This window comes from Pteropus alecto, unplaced genomic scaffold, assembly GCF_000325575.1.
Source record: "Pteropus alecto unplaced genomic scaffold, ASM32557v1 scaffold161, whole genome shotgun sequence".
Classification (NCBI taxonomy): Eukaryota; Metazoa; Chordata; class Mammalia; order Chiroptera; family Pteropodidae; genus Pteropus; species Pteropus alecto.
Window position 1 is genome coordinate 977,658 of NW_006432943.1, and position 12,429 is coordinate 990,086.

The 12,429-nt window shown below is 36.3% G+C and overlaps 1 protein-coding gene and 1 pseudogene across 24 annotated transcripts in view; one reads left to right on the forward strand and one right to left on the reverse strand.

Annotated features, from left to right (window-relative positions):
* The window catches only part of MAPK10 (mitogen-activated protein kinase 10), a 437,658-nt gene that overhangs the window by 331,996 nt on the left and 93,233 nt on the right, over positions 1-12,429 (forward strand). The window lies entirely within an intron of this gene.
* Positions 569-2,981, reverse strand: LOC102887149 (annotated as a pseudogene).

Below are 12,429 nucleotides of genomic sequence, written 5' to 3' on the forward strand. Positions count from 1 at the left end.
TCCTGCTGAGAGACTCATATCAGAGTAAATATTATGACTATTTCCCAGGCATTCTCATGCTGATTGCTCAGAGGATGTTTGTTCTGCGTAGTCAAGTGTGGAAAAGAGTCAGGATGATTAGGTTAATCTGTGGTTTATGACTTCTCGCAATAGCCGCCCACCCAACACTCCTTTTTGCTCTGGATGGAAAAGCCCCACCCATTTTAATGTGATGGTCCTTGGCTTCTTGTAGTGTGTCCAACAGTGGCCCAGAGGTTTTATATTTCAACTTTTTAAATATAAAAAGTCACTAGATATTGGAGTCTGCGTTTTGAAAGTGTGGGGTTGTCTAATCTCCGAGGAACCAAACATCCTCAGCCTTAAGAGACTATGTTCAATAGGAAATACCCTGCTTACCTTAGGAATAAGTGCAATTTAAGGATAAAAATAGAGCTGAAAGAGTTGGTGCCATTTGCGGGGGGTGGGGAGGATAAAGGAAAAAATTAGATTTAATTGGTGCTCAAATCTTCTCTGATAGAAAATATTTGGTCAAATATTCATAATTTGCTTGACATTTCCAGGAAACCTCAGATGCCAGTAACAAAGAAACTTCTTACAAGGGAAGAGAAGACCACAGAGGTCTGGAGCAGGACTTCTGTTTTGGTTATATACAGTTAAGTTCATTTAGTGTCTGATCCAGTGTTTGATGTAAGCCCATGTTCTCTTCTTTGGCCCAGGCAAGTTTTTCTTCCAAGTCATCAATTAATTGTCTTTTCCAGTTTTGCAACTCTTCTCTGTGCAAATTCAGCACGAGTCTCATCCCGTTTCAGTTTGTCAGAGAGAAGTTTAATATTTCTTCATATTAAAGGATAAAATTCTTCATATTTATCCTTTTCAGTATACTTTTCAGATGCAGCCTTGAGCAACTTGATTTTTGGTGACATCCTTGAGTTCTCATAGGTCACCACATTCTAGTTCACAAACCTCAGCTTGCTCCTCTGCCCTCTCCAGCTCGCCCTCCGGGATGACCAACTTATGTACAAGCTACTCCTTGTATTTGCGGTCGGCCTCCTTTGTAATGTTCTTGTTTTCTTTGAGCTGCATCTCCTAGATCTCCATCTTCTCGTCTTTCATGGCCCAGTTTTCTCTCTCCTATATTCCTCTCCAGTCTCATCGGCAGCCTTTTCTGCTTCCTACAGCTTCTGCAGGGCTATGGACACTTGTTCTTGAGCCCTGTTCAACTCCCTCTCAGGGAGCTGGATGCGACTGAGAGCTGCCACATCCCCTTCAGCTTTCTTAAGCCGCTCGCACTCACCGTCCAGTTCCCGCTCCAGTCCTTCGTCTCCTTTGCCTGCTGCAGTGCCTGGATCTTGCGTTTTTCGCCTCCAGGGGGTTGAGGCTGGTAGTGGTATGAAGTCATAGGGGGCATAGGTGGGGGCGCATGCAGTGGGGCTCTAGGCTGGGCCTGGACTTGGCTCCCATTGAGGCCACCTCCACCCCAACCCCCATGCTAGTTTTCATTAGTGTTAGTTTGCCTGGATCACAGCTAGTTTCTAAGGGATTGGCTAGATGGAGAACTGTTTTTATAGTTCATTGTGCAGAAAGACAGTAAAAGAATCCAATCCAAAGCTCCTGAAGGCAAGATTGGAATCAGAAGCCAGAGCAAAAGGAGCCAGAAGGACAGGTACTAATTCTAAATCCTAATGAGAGGGAGAGTCTAAAGGAGAGATGGAGGCCAATGCCAAGGGCCAGTATGGAATTGGATCAAAGTGGGAAAAATTTGAGAACAATGGAATGAATCTAGGACAAGTGAATATTATTGGCTGGCAGGTCAGTGGCAGTGATGTTAGACTGGGTCAAAGCCAACTATTTCCTGGTTCCTTTCTATTTCTATGACCAAGCATTATCTGTCTTTTTTCAGTGTTCATCTTTCTCTACCCTTCAGAAATTTGTATTTTTAAATGATCTTCCTCCTTTGGCTTTTCATCTCCTTTCACAGTTCAGTGCCTAATGTCTCCCACATCTATATCATTTTAGCTACACTTTATTTTTTTATTGATGTATAAATGTATTTCAATAATCTTTAAATATACATTTTTATTGAGGTATAATTGATATATAACATTATGTTAGTTTCAGGTGTACATCATAATGATTCAAAATTTGTGTGTATTGTGAAATGATCACCACAATAAGTCTAGTTACCATCCATCACCATATATTATTACAAAACATTTTTTTCTTGTGATGAGAACTTTTAAGATCAGCTCTGTTAGAAACTTGAAAATAGGCAAAACATCATTGTAAACTATATTCATCATGTTGTATATTACATCTTCATGACTTACATATTTTATAACTGGAAGCTTGTACCTTTCTTCTAAGCTCTTGGTCCGTATACTAATTTATGTACATTATATCCTTCAGGTTACTCCATAGATATCTCAAATTGAATATGCCCAATATAATTTTATGATCTATGCAAACTTTCTCTTCACTATGTATTTCTTACTATGGAATCGTTATTCCCTCAATGACCTAACTTAGAAATTAGGTAAATTCTTCTTCTTTCAATTCAAGGTCAAGTTCAATTATTTCTATTTCTGAAATATCCCTTCTTTCCATTCTCACTGACCTTTTCCAGGTCCTCATTATACCTCATTTAGACTGTCATCAAGGGCAATTAACCAATGTCCCCCTCCCCTTAACTCTTCCTTCCCTAATCTATCCTTCACATGCTTACAGAATAAATTTGCATACAGAATAAAATTAAAATATTTTAGACTGGTGTACTAGTCATTTCTCCCCAATGTGCTGGCCACTTTTATGCTTCTGATATTTATATGAAGTTGTTTCTCCCCACCTGGAATGCTCAAGACATGTCTGCCATTGTACCTGAGAAATTGCTACTCTTCAAGTTTCACCTGTAAAGTTTCACAATTGTGAAACCTTAACTTACCTTCTCTACTGTTTAGCAAAAGTAATTGCTCTCTCCTCTGCATTGATATAGCATGTTATACTTATCTTTTGGCACTGTTCATATTATTATGGCTATTTAAGTTTGTGTCTCTTGCTAGATATAATCTCCTTAAAATAAGTATTCCAGATTACTCATCTTTATAGTCTCAAGACTTTAAAAGTCTTGATGAAAATCTTAAATGTTGAATTGCTTTATATTAAATCTGCAAATACTATAACATGTGTGTGTGTATAGTATTAAAAAATAGCATGACTCACTTATTTCAAGAGTAATACAGCAAATAATAAAAAATACTTAAAATAGAGACGAATATGCAACTATTTTAATGCAATAATTAGAATAATTTAACTTCCTCTAATAATTATGCCTTTAGCTAATCTAAAGAATGAACTAGTAATACCATAATTGATTTTTCAAATCATTTATTAAATGCTATACCAATTTTAATTTGATCTGATAATATTAAGTAGCACAAGCAAATGACAAGTTCTAAAAGAATTATTAAGAAATATGATCCAGACTTGATACAAATTTACTAAAAATATTATTCCATATTTTTGTGTGTAAATGTAAGAGAGATAACATAGCCAGTATAAATTAATATTTATGGCATCCACACAGAATGTATTTAGGTCAGAAGGTTGGAAAATCATATGTGAATGCCATTATACAGCTAAATATTGGGGATATATTTAGCGTGCTGTACATGTGAGAACACTACTGAATTAAGGGAATGACTAGGCTTAATAACATGAAGAAAATGCAAATGATGGCAGTTGTATAGATTCATTGTTTATAAATCTGAAATCTGTACACCCTCTTTCTTTTTGTTTACAATGAACATAAGAGATGGACATATGAACACATAAATGCCATTGTTTTTCTTAGGCTAACTCCTTCACTTCCTCAATTCATATACATTAATTAGGATAACTCTGGTGACCAAAAATAATAGAGAGGTTCAAATACAGTAGAAGTTTATTTCTTCTTTATGAGGTTGGGGAGGGGGAGGTGACAAAGGAAAGATGTCTGCTTTATTCAGTGATCTGAAGAGCCAGGCAGATGAAGCTTCTGCCTTATTTATCTTGTGGCATCTAAGTCCCCAAACAACAGAAGGGGATAAAAGCATGGAGGAATTTTTACTGGACAGGCCCGGAAGTGGTACGTTTCTCTTCTGTTCATATTTTACTGGCTAGGACTTAGTTACATAGCCACCCCTAAGTGTATATGAAGCTGGAAATGTCATCTAGCTGTGTCCACGAAGAGGAGGACTAAAATTTACAGTCTTTACCTTATTTCAATGTCCATCACCCCCCATGAATCCATTGTTAATGTCTGTCTGACATACTTCCATATCACTCTATTTTCTTTGTCAGATCATCATCACACTCTTCTTACATTGTTTCTTAACGTTGTCACATTTCCCACTAGACTGTAAGACAGGTAGAGCCTGTCAGGCTTGCTGCCAATTGTGTTTGCTAAGCTTAACACCGCTGCCAGCACAGTGTAGGCATTTAATAAATATTTATTGCTTTTAAACTCCCTGTTTTCTCTTCTTCATCTCCTGCTCATGCCCCAGCTCATTGTAATCCACTTCTGCGCACACCACTTTGTGGAAACTGCTCACACTAAGTTACCAGTAACCAAATGACAAAGTTGGCAAGTGCTCTTTGATCTCTGTCTTACTTGATTTGGCACTCCACTTTGTTTTTATAGTCCTCCCATTTAAGATTACTTCTGAGCTTTTTAATTTTACCTTCTCAATTCTTATGTGAACTTCTCTTCTGTAAAGTTGTCTTGCAAAGGAGAGCTTTTGGGTGTTAAGTGCTTGCAACCTGACGGATAAAGGAAATAATATATTTTTAAAAGACAGGAAAATGTGTACCTATCAGAGAGGAAATGCTGGATGTTGGAGGTGGGATGTGGAGAGAGAGAGAGCAAGAGAGAGAGGCCTACAGAGAGTAAAAGAGGGGGATAGAGACAGATGTAGAAGCAAAGAGAAGTAGCAAGAGAGAAACAGATGACTGATACACAAAAAGAAGAGAAAGAGAGGAAGTGAAGAGACATAGAGACACAAAGCAGGCAGCTGAGACACTTAGAGAAAAACAGAGAGAGACTGAGAAGATATCAGAAAGGGAAAACACATTTCTTAAAGAACAATTTCTAATGGGATTAGCTTTGAAAAGAGGCAATAATTCTTCATGAAAGGGAAAAATTAAGAAAAACACCCTCTTTCTTTTTGTTTACAATGAACCATGTTTGATACATCGTATAATATTTCTTCACCAACGTTGCTTTACTCTCAAGTAGAGGTAGAATTTGAATGGACAAAGAAGTCTTTAGACAGTGCAGCTACATATAAAAAAGAATTGAAAGGAAAAGTGGGACAAAACGTTAGAGAAGAACATTAGTCAGCAATTTTTGTGCAATCGCCACTTCTCTGTTTCGTTGTATTTTGAGGAAGATGACACTCATTGATCGAAGAGCCTTATCATTAATACCTTTTCTTTTGATAAATATGGTAACAGGTAGGGAATAAAAACATGTTCATAGCATGCAACTTATCTAATGGTGTTCATCTACCATGTTCATAGCATGCAACTTATCTAATGGTGTTCATAGATCTTTGCTTTTTTTATAGCTCATTATAAGTTTTCAATATCTATATTCATTTGTTTTGTCTTGAAAGCAAACGTGAAGTTTCTAGATCAGAGGCAGAATATTGTAACATATGGCAATAATTGCATCAGTTACCTATGTCCCCTTCTCTCATTTTAGGGCTATTCTATAAAAGCCAGAAGTCATCCTGTACATACAAAGGGGTTTTTGCACTACCCAGAAGAAATTATGAATTTCAGAGTTTATCTAGGAACTGCTACACAGCTCCACCTCCTCCTCTTGAGAGATTGAGAGAGGAAGGAGGAGATATCTAATATTTCCAATAAAAACGAATCCTCTCTGGAAAGAGAAAGGGAAGGGCCTATTTTCAATCTTTTGTAATGTAAATGTAAAGCTGGGTTTTACCAGCTTTGAAGTATAAACATTTTTTTTTTTCCTCTGGAAATCTCTATTTATTTACTCTTTAAATTCCAAGATTTGTCCTTTAACCAGGCTCCAGTTTTCTTTGCTCAGAAAGGTCTAATGATGCAGAAACGTTAAAATACCTTTATGAGGTATGTACTATTATTTACATTAATAATATAAAATTCCAGCCTTATAAAGTAATAATATTTCTGGAATCAAATAAGTCTGTAAAATATCTATGCAAAAAAATAATTGTTATGTCATAAAAATGCTTGTTTTTTAACAACTTTCATATAACTGAAATGCAAGATCTTTTAATATTTTTATTAAGTTAAAATGTAAGTGTGCATGGTATGACTATATATACATACTTGTTGTTTGTGCATAAATCAAAATAACCTCATTAAACACAACAAAAGAAAAAGGACCATTAATTTGATACCTCTTCACAAATATATTGCTAACTTTCGTTGTATGAACTCAAAAAACATATATTAATAATTTAGTTTGGCACACAATAATAGCACAAACAAGACAATTGAGATTCAATGTTATTTGCACCTAGTTTCTAACAAGCTTAGCACCTGATAACTATTTTCCTTGGTTATCAAAAAGCATGTCAGAATAACTTAAATTTTGCCAACATAAGAATTTAAAAAATATGAAATATAACATATCTTTGGAGAATTGGAAGACTGTGCATTAATAAGATTGAAAAAGAAAGCTAATCTTTAGTTCTGTTTCCATGTCTGTGTCCTCACAGTGCAATGATTTGCCGCGAAGTCAGAAGCCACATCTATTTCATCGAATTTACTTATTTATTTAGCTGTTAATATGTTCCAGGCACTGTGCTAGATTCTGGAGCTACTGTCATAAGCAAAAGTGGATATATTTCTCACTCTCTTTCCAAATTTTGTTTAATAGATATTCTTGTCTAGTTATAGATATTTATATTAGATAGGATATACCCTAAGATACTCCAACAAAGAAACTTAAAGTACAGTGGCTTAAACACTTCTCTCTCCCATAAGAGTTTGAGCTGCTATATAGTTCCAGGGGCTAGAGCAGTTTTATTTCACAAGGTCACCCAGAGACTCAAGAATCTTGACAATGTTCTTCTTGTCCATCTGACTAAAGCCACATTCCAGTGCGTGGAAAGAGATAAAAAGCAGTGGAAAGTGATCTACGAATGTATAAGGGTATGACTCAGAAATTGAATATTTCACTTCTGCTCCCCATCCATCATTCTGAATTTAATCACAGGATTACATCAGTTTGCAAAGGAAGCTGGGAAATAAATTTTCTGTGGAATGTCACGTGCCTATCTAAATATAACTGTGAAGGAGAGGATAGATTTAGGGAGACCATTAGTCTCTCAAATAGTCTTCAGTTTCTGGATCTGATAACTGATCTTCGGTCCCTCTTCTTGTTCATCAGATTCAATCAGTGTGGGTTTTAGTTCTTGATCCCTCTAAATTGTGCACTAGCCAGCTGCATTATATGGATTAGGGCCATTGCTTCTCAAGAAATGTCACAATGTAACAAGTTATATGAGAAATAAATGGATTAATGTCCTGCTAGTCTGATGCAATCACCCTGTCTTCTTCAGCCTGTTTTCCCAAGGTCTTTCACACTGTCTGGAACATAAGAGGCACTGAAAATAATCTTCATTGACTGAATAATGAATGAATGGATGGCACATGTAGTAGCGACTCAGACTTATGTTCCTTTTGTTTTCTTCTTATTTTACTTTTGCTCAACTCTGAGTCACATTATCAGGGTCAGAAAGATAGCCAGGCAGAGGGCGTTTAACTTGGTTCTGAATATTTTCAGTATGAGTTATTGTTTGCATTTCTCTTATCTTCTGTTTTGTAATAACTGTCCAAAATGGTTGAAGACAATCATACACTTAAAAATTGTGAAAGCATAGAAAAAGAATACAAATATCATCTAACTGCCTATTTTACTGGTAGAAAACTAGAGCCCAGATAGAGAAATGTTTGCCAGTTGTCATAAAATTATTCATATTAATAGAGACTTTGACTTTCAATTCATTGTTCTTTTTAATATCACACTATCCTTTGAGTCTGAACTTTTATATGCCTGGTGACTGGTAGATCTGAGACTTATATTCAGATCAGCTGCTTCTAAATCAAGTTCACATTCTTCTCCCTTACTAGTTCTCAAAGTGTGGTTCCTTAGCCTGCAGCATCAACATTGAACTTTCCTGGGAACTTGTTTGGAATACAAATTCTTGAGTCACACCGCAGACCCAGAAACTCAGAAATTCTGAGGCCCAACCCCAGCCATGCGGGTTTTAGCAGGCCCTCCAAGTAATTCTGATGCTCACTTGTTTTAGAGCCCCTGTACTGCATTGACATGACAGTATACAGCATGTATTAAGATGTTATCTTATGTGATACAGACACCCATAACCAAAGCTACCAGTTAGTTCCTAAACCTGCCATTCTCTGTGCTAGATACTATATATACCTACTCTCGTTTAACCATCAGAATGGTCTGGGAAATAGTTATTATTATCTGTATTTTATAAATGTGGAAACTATGGCCTAGAGAGGTTAGATTGCCTCATACCCACACACTCGCTAAGATTACATAATTAGATACTAGCCAGGATGAGATTTTTTAGCTCAAATTGTCCAACTCTAATGACTACGTGTTTTCTGAAGCATTGCTTTAAAAAATACACTGTATTATAATTTACTCATTGAGAGGTATGGAAAATAAGGGTATTTGATATTTGAAACACAAAGTTTTCAGGACTATGACTATTTTTAAATTTCCTCTGGTTATAATGTGTTCATTAAGGTGCTTCTTTAAATTTTAACAGCCTTCTTTTGGTATTGCTGGTATATGCAAAACAGTATTTTGCCAGAGGAAAAATTGTCAACTTTCTTTAAGTAATTTGTCTTCTCTATTTTTGCTGTTTGTACAACTTGGTAGTGGTGTGGTAAGACAAGTTTGTAGTCAATGATCCTCCCAGAAGGCCCTGCTTTTGAATTACCGCATGGCCTTTAAAGAATGGGCTTCATCCAGAGTGTATCTAAGAGTGTACACAGCCAAAAATATCCCAGTCTTTCCAAATGAGAGGAGACTTGACTCTGGGATAAATTAAATACTCTGTATCCCACAGTTCATCATTCCCAGATCACTGGGGAGCCAGGTAACTTGTCTCTTCTCAAAGTTCCTGATGCATAAGGACACCTGGGTATGTAGAGTGTAGAAAGTGAAACCTCAATACACTTTCTTATTTGAACTTTTATTTCTCTTTACCTTTGGAAAGAGTCCTGAATAAACATTACTCCTTAATAATTTGCCTAAAATCGATAGCCCTGGTTATTGCTAGGAGGGAAATCTGGAGACTGTTGTCAGATCTTTAGATTTTTCTAGAGAAGCAGGATATATGTATATCTGCTGTGTGTGTGTGTGCCTGTGTGTGTGTGTGTGCCTGTGTGTGTGTGTGTGTAAAATCTTATATTGAAATTTTTGTAATTCAATTCTTTTAACACTTCGTAGGCAAAAATCTGCATTTGTGGGCTGGTTATATTCATTACATGTTTATTTTGCATTTTCTGTAAACTTTTGGTGACAAACTTGTAAAAATTGCTCCCTTCAAGTTCACATATTTATTTAGCAACATAATATGAGTTAATTTTATCATTCATCTGAAGTCTCTTTCTTTTTGAGTGACAGCTCTTAGATTAGAAAGCAAACAGCAAAAAAACATGGCTTTAAAATCTGCCTGGCTTGGCACAAAGCCATCACCATATACATTAGCTGAGTGACCTGAGGTAGGTTATGTACAATCTCTAATCCTTGTTTTCAATGTCAATAAAGGAGCATAAATAGGGCCCAGCACAAAATTGGGTTTATAATAAGTAGTTAATTCCTGTACTTTACCTTCTTTAACTGTGGGAAAAACTTATGAAGAACAAATTGGTTTTCTCGAAAAATCTAAAGAAACTAGCAATATTTCTCTTTTTTTCTTGTGAGAAAATTAAAAATGCTACAAATAATTTTGAATAAACAATGCTATTCAATGAAATAACTGAAAAACATAACAGGTTATTTTATTAGTTAGTTGATTTTTGTTATTGTTGTTATAATCTTTTATGTTTGTGTTAACTAAAATGGAAGGAAAAAACTTCCAGTAGTGCTATTTTAGGATTGACCTATTCTTGAGCTCTAAAAGGGCAAGATTGATTACTGACTCTCTGGAAGCAGCTAAATTGCCAACTGTGGACAGTTTGTATTGCTATTTGGGTCTGTCTGTTAATGCTTCAAGATAGTGACATAATTTGCAATCCTAAAACAAAGGAGCAAAGCAGATAATCTAGCTGGTTTATTTGGATCATCAGAAGGATGAAATTTATATCACTTTTTTTGGTGGTTTGCTAATAATATTTTCATAATTAAGTTTTTTCCCCCATGAAACAATTAAAATCTAGCTGGATAACTTTCCTTTGTCCTGTTCCATGTCAGAAATTGCAGTTGATTTAGAATGAAGTGAAAACTCATTGATAAGCAAGGAGACCTGGATGACTAAATTCACTACTAAAACTTTTTGACTTGAGGTCTGTCTTCTTCAGTTCAGGCTGCTATAACAAAATATCATAACCTTTGTGGCTTATAAATAACAGACATTTATTTCTCATAGTTCTGGAGGCTGGAAGTTTGAGATTAGGTAGCCTGCATGGTGAGGCTCTATGTCTAGTGACAGCCTGCTTCTGAATTTAGAGACGGTTATCTTTTCCCTGTACCATCACCTGACAAAAAAGGAAGCAAGCTCTTTCAGGACTTTTGCAAGGACACTAACCCCATTCATGAGTGTTCCAATCCCACGATCTCTTCTAATTCTAATTATGTCCCAAAGACCCCACTTCCTGATACCATCACATGAGGAGGTAGGGTTTCAACATGTGAATTTTTTGGGGGGGCGGGGATGGGACAAAAACATTTAGTCTATACTAAGGTCCGTGGTGAACTAACACTCAACTCGCAAATCACACCCTGTATAACCCCTTCCTCTTGGGTGCAGATGGAATCTGTGATTTACTTCTAGTCTATAAAGTGTGGCAAGGGCGATGGGATAGTGATTTCCTTGCTTAGATTATGTTATAAGTCTCTATCTTATGAGAACGAATGAGAGATTCTCCTGTTGGTTTTGAAGTAGTAAGCCACCATATTGTAAGTGGGCCATGAGCCTAGGACCTGGAGATGGCCTCTAGGAGATGATAGGAGCCCCTGGCTGACAGCTAGCAAGGAAATAGGGACCTTCATACTACAAACACAGAGACTGAATTCTTTTATTACCATGTGAACTCAGAAGAGAATCTGAGCTCCAGAAAGTTTCTTCAATCTGACAACACCTTGATTTCAGCCTGTGACACCCTGAGCAAAGAATACAGCTAGGCTATGCTTAGACTCCTGATCCACAAAACCTTTGAGATAATAAATATTTGTTATTTTAAACCATTAAGTTTGAAGTAATGTATTTTGCAGCTTGGAAAACTAGTATTATGGGGTTGTGGAATGCTCCTATGAACAGGATTTGGAAAACTAGTACAAAGTCATCTTATTTGGCCTACTCAGGGTTCCTCAGTTATTCTTTATAAGTGGATGAGATTCTTGGAAGGACGATATCTTGGAAATTTATCAGAAACACCTATGTTCCCATGTCTGGTGGATTTTAGACAAGTGTATGTCTAACGGTTACTAAGTCATTAACTTGTTAGGACTAGAAGTATGATCATGAACTCTAACATTCAACATAATAGATTTCAGCCTACACTCTGCCACTTATTAGTTGAGTGACCTGAAGCCCCAGAGCTTCCCTTTCCTAATTTGCAAAATGAGGATAATCATACCTACATCATAGGATTATGTTAGGGTGTGTGCGGATTAAATTTTAAAAGTAAAATGCAAAATTCAGTGTCTGACACATATTGAATGCTCAATAAATTCTGGTTCTCTCTCTTACTCCCCAGGCCCAAACCAACACACACACACACACACGCAGAGACAGACATAAAAAGAACTGGTGAAAACTCTTTGATCAAGATGAAAGGTTTTTCTCTATTCTAGTCTGGTCTTGATATTTCTTTCTGTCTCTTGAAATATGAACTATGCTTATCTGTTTTTCATTACATCAGCGTTATATCAAAAGATTAGATAAATTCTACAAAGATTTGTTTTCGCATCAGCTTTATGAAATATCTGAGCATATGCCTTTGTTACCCCAGAAATGGTTTCCCTTTCTGTTTGTGAGATGCCATAGCTCAACGTTAATTTCTTTCTTGCATGCTGTGACTGGTATTTGCTATCATGAGAAGAGAATGGTGTTTTAAACTTCTTTTGGCCAGAAAGAGTAATTTTGAAAGCTGTTTAAATTGAACACAGAATTCTCTCCATGCCCAACAAAGATA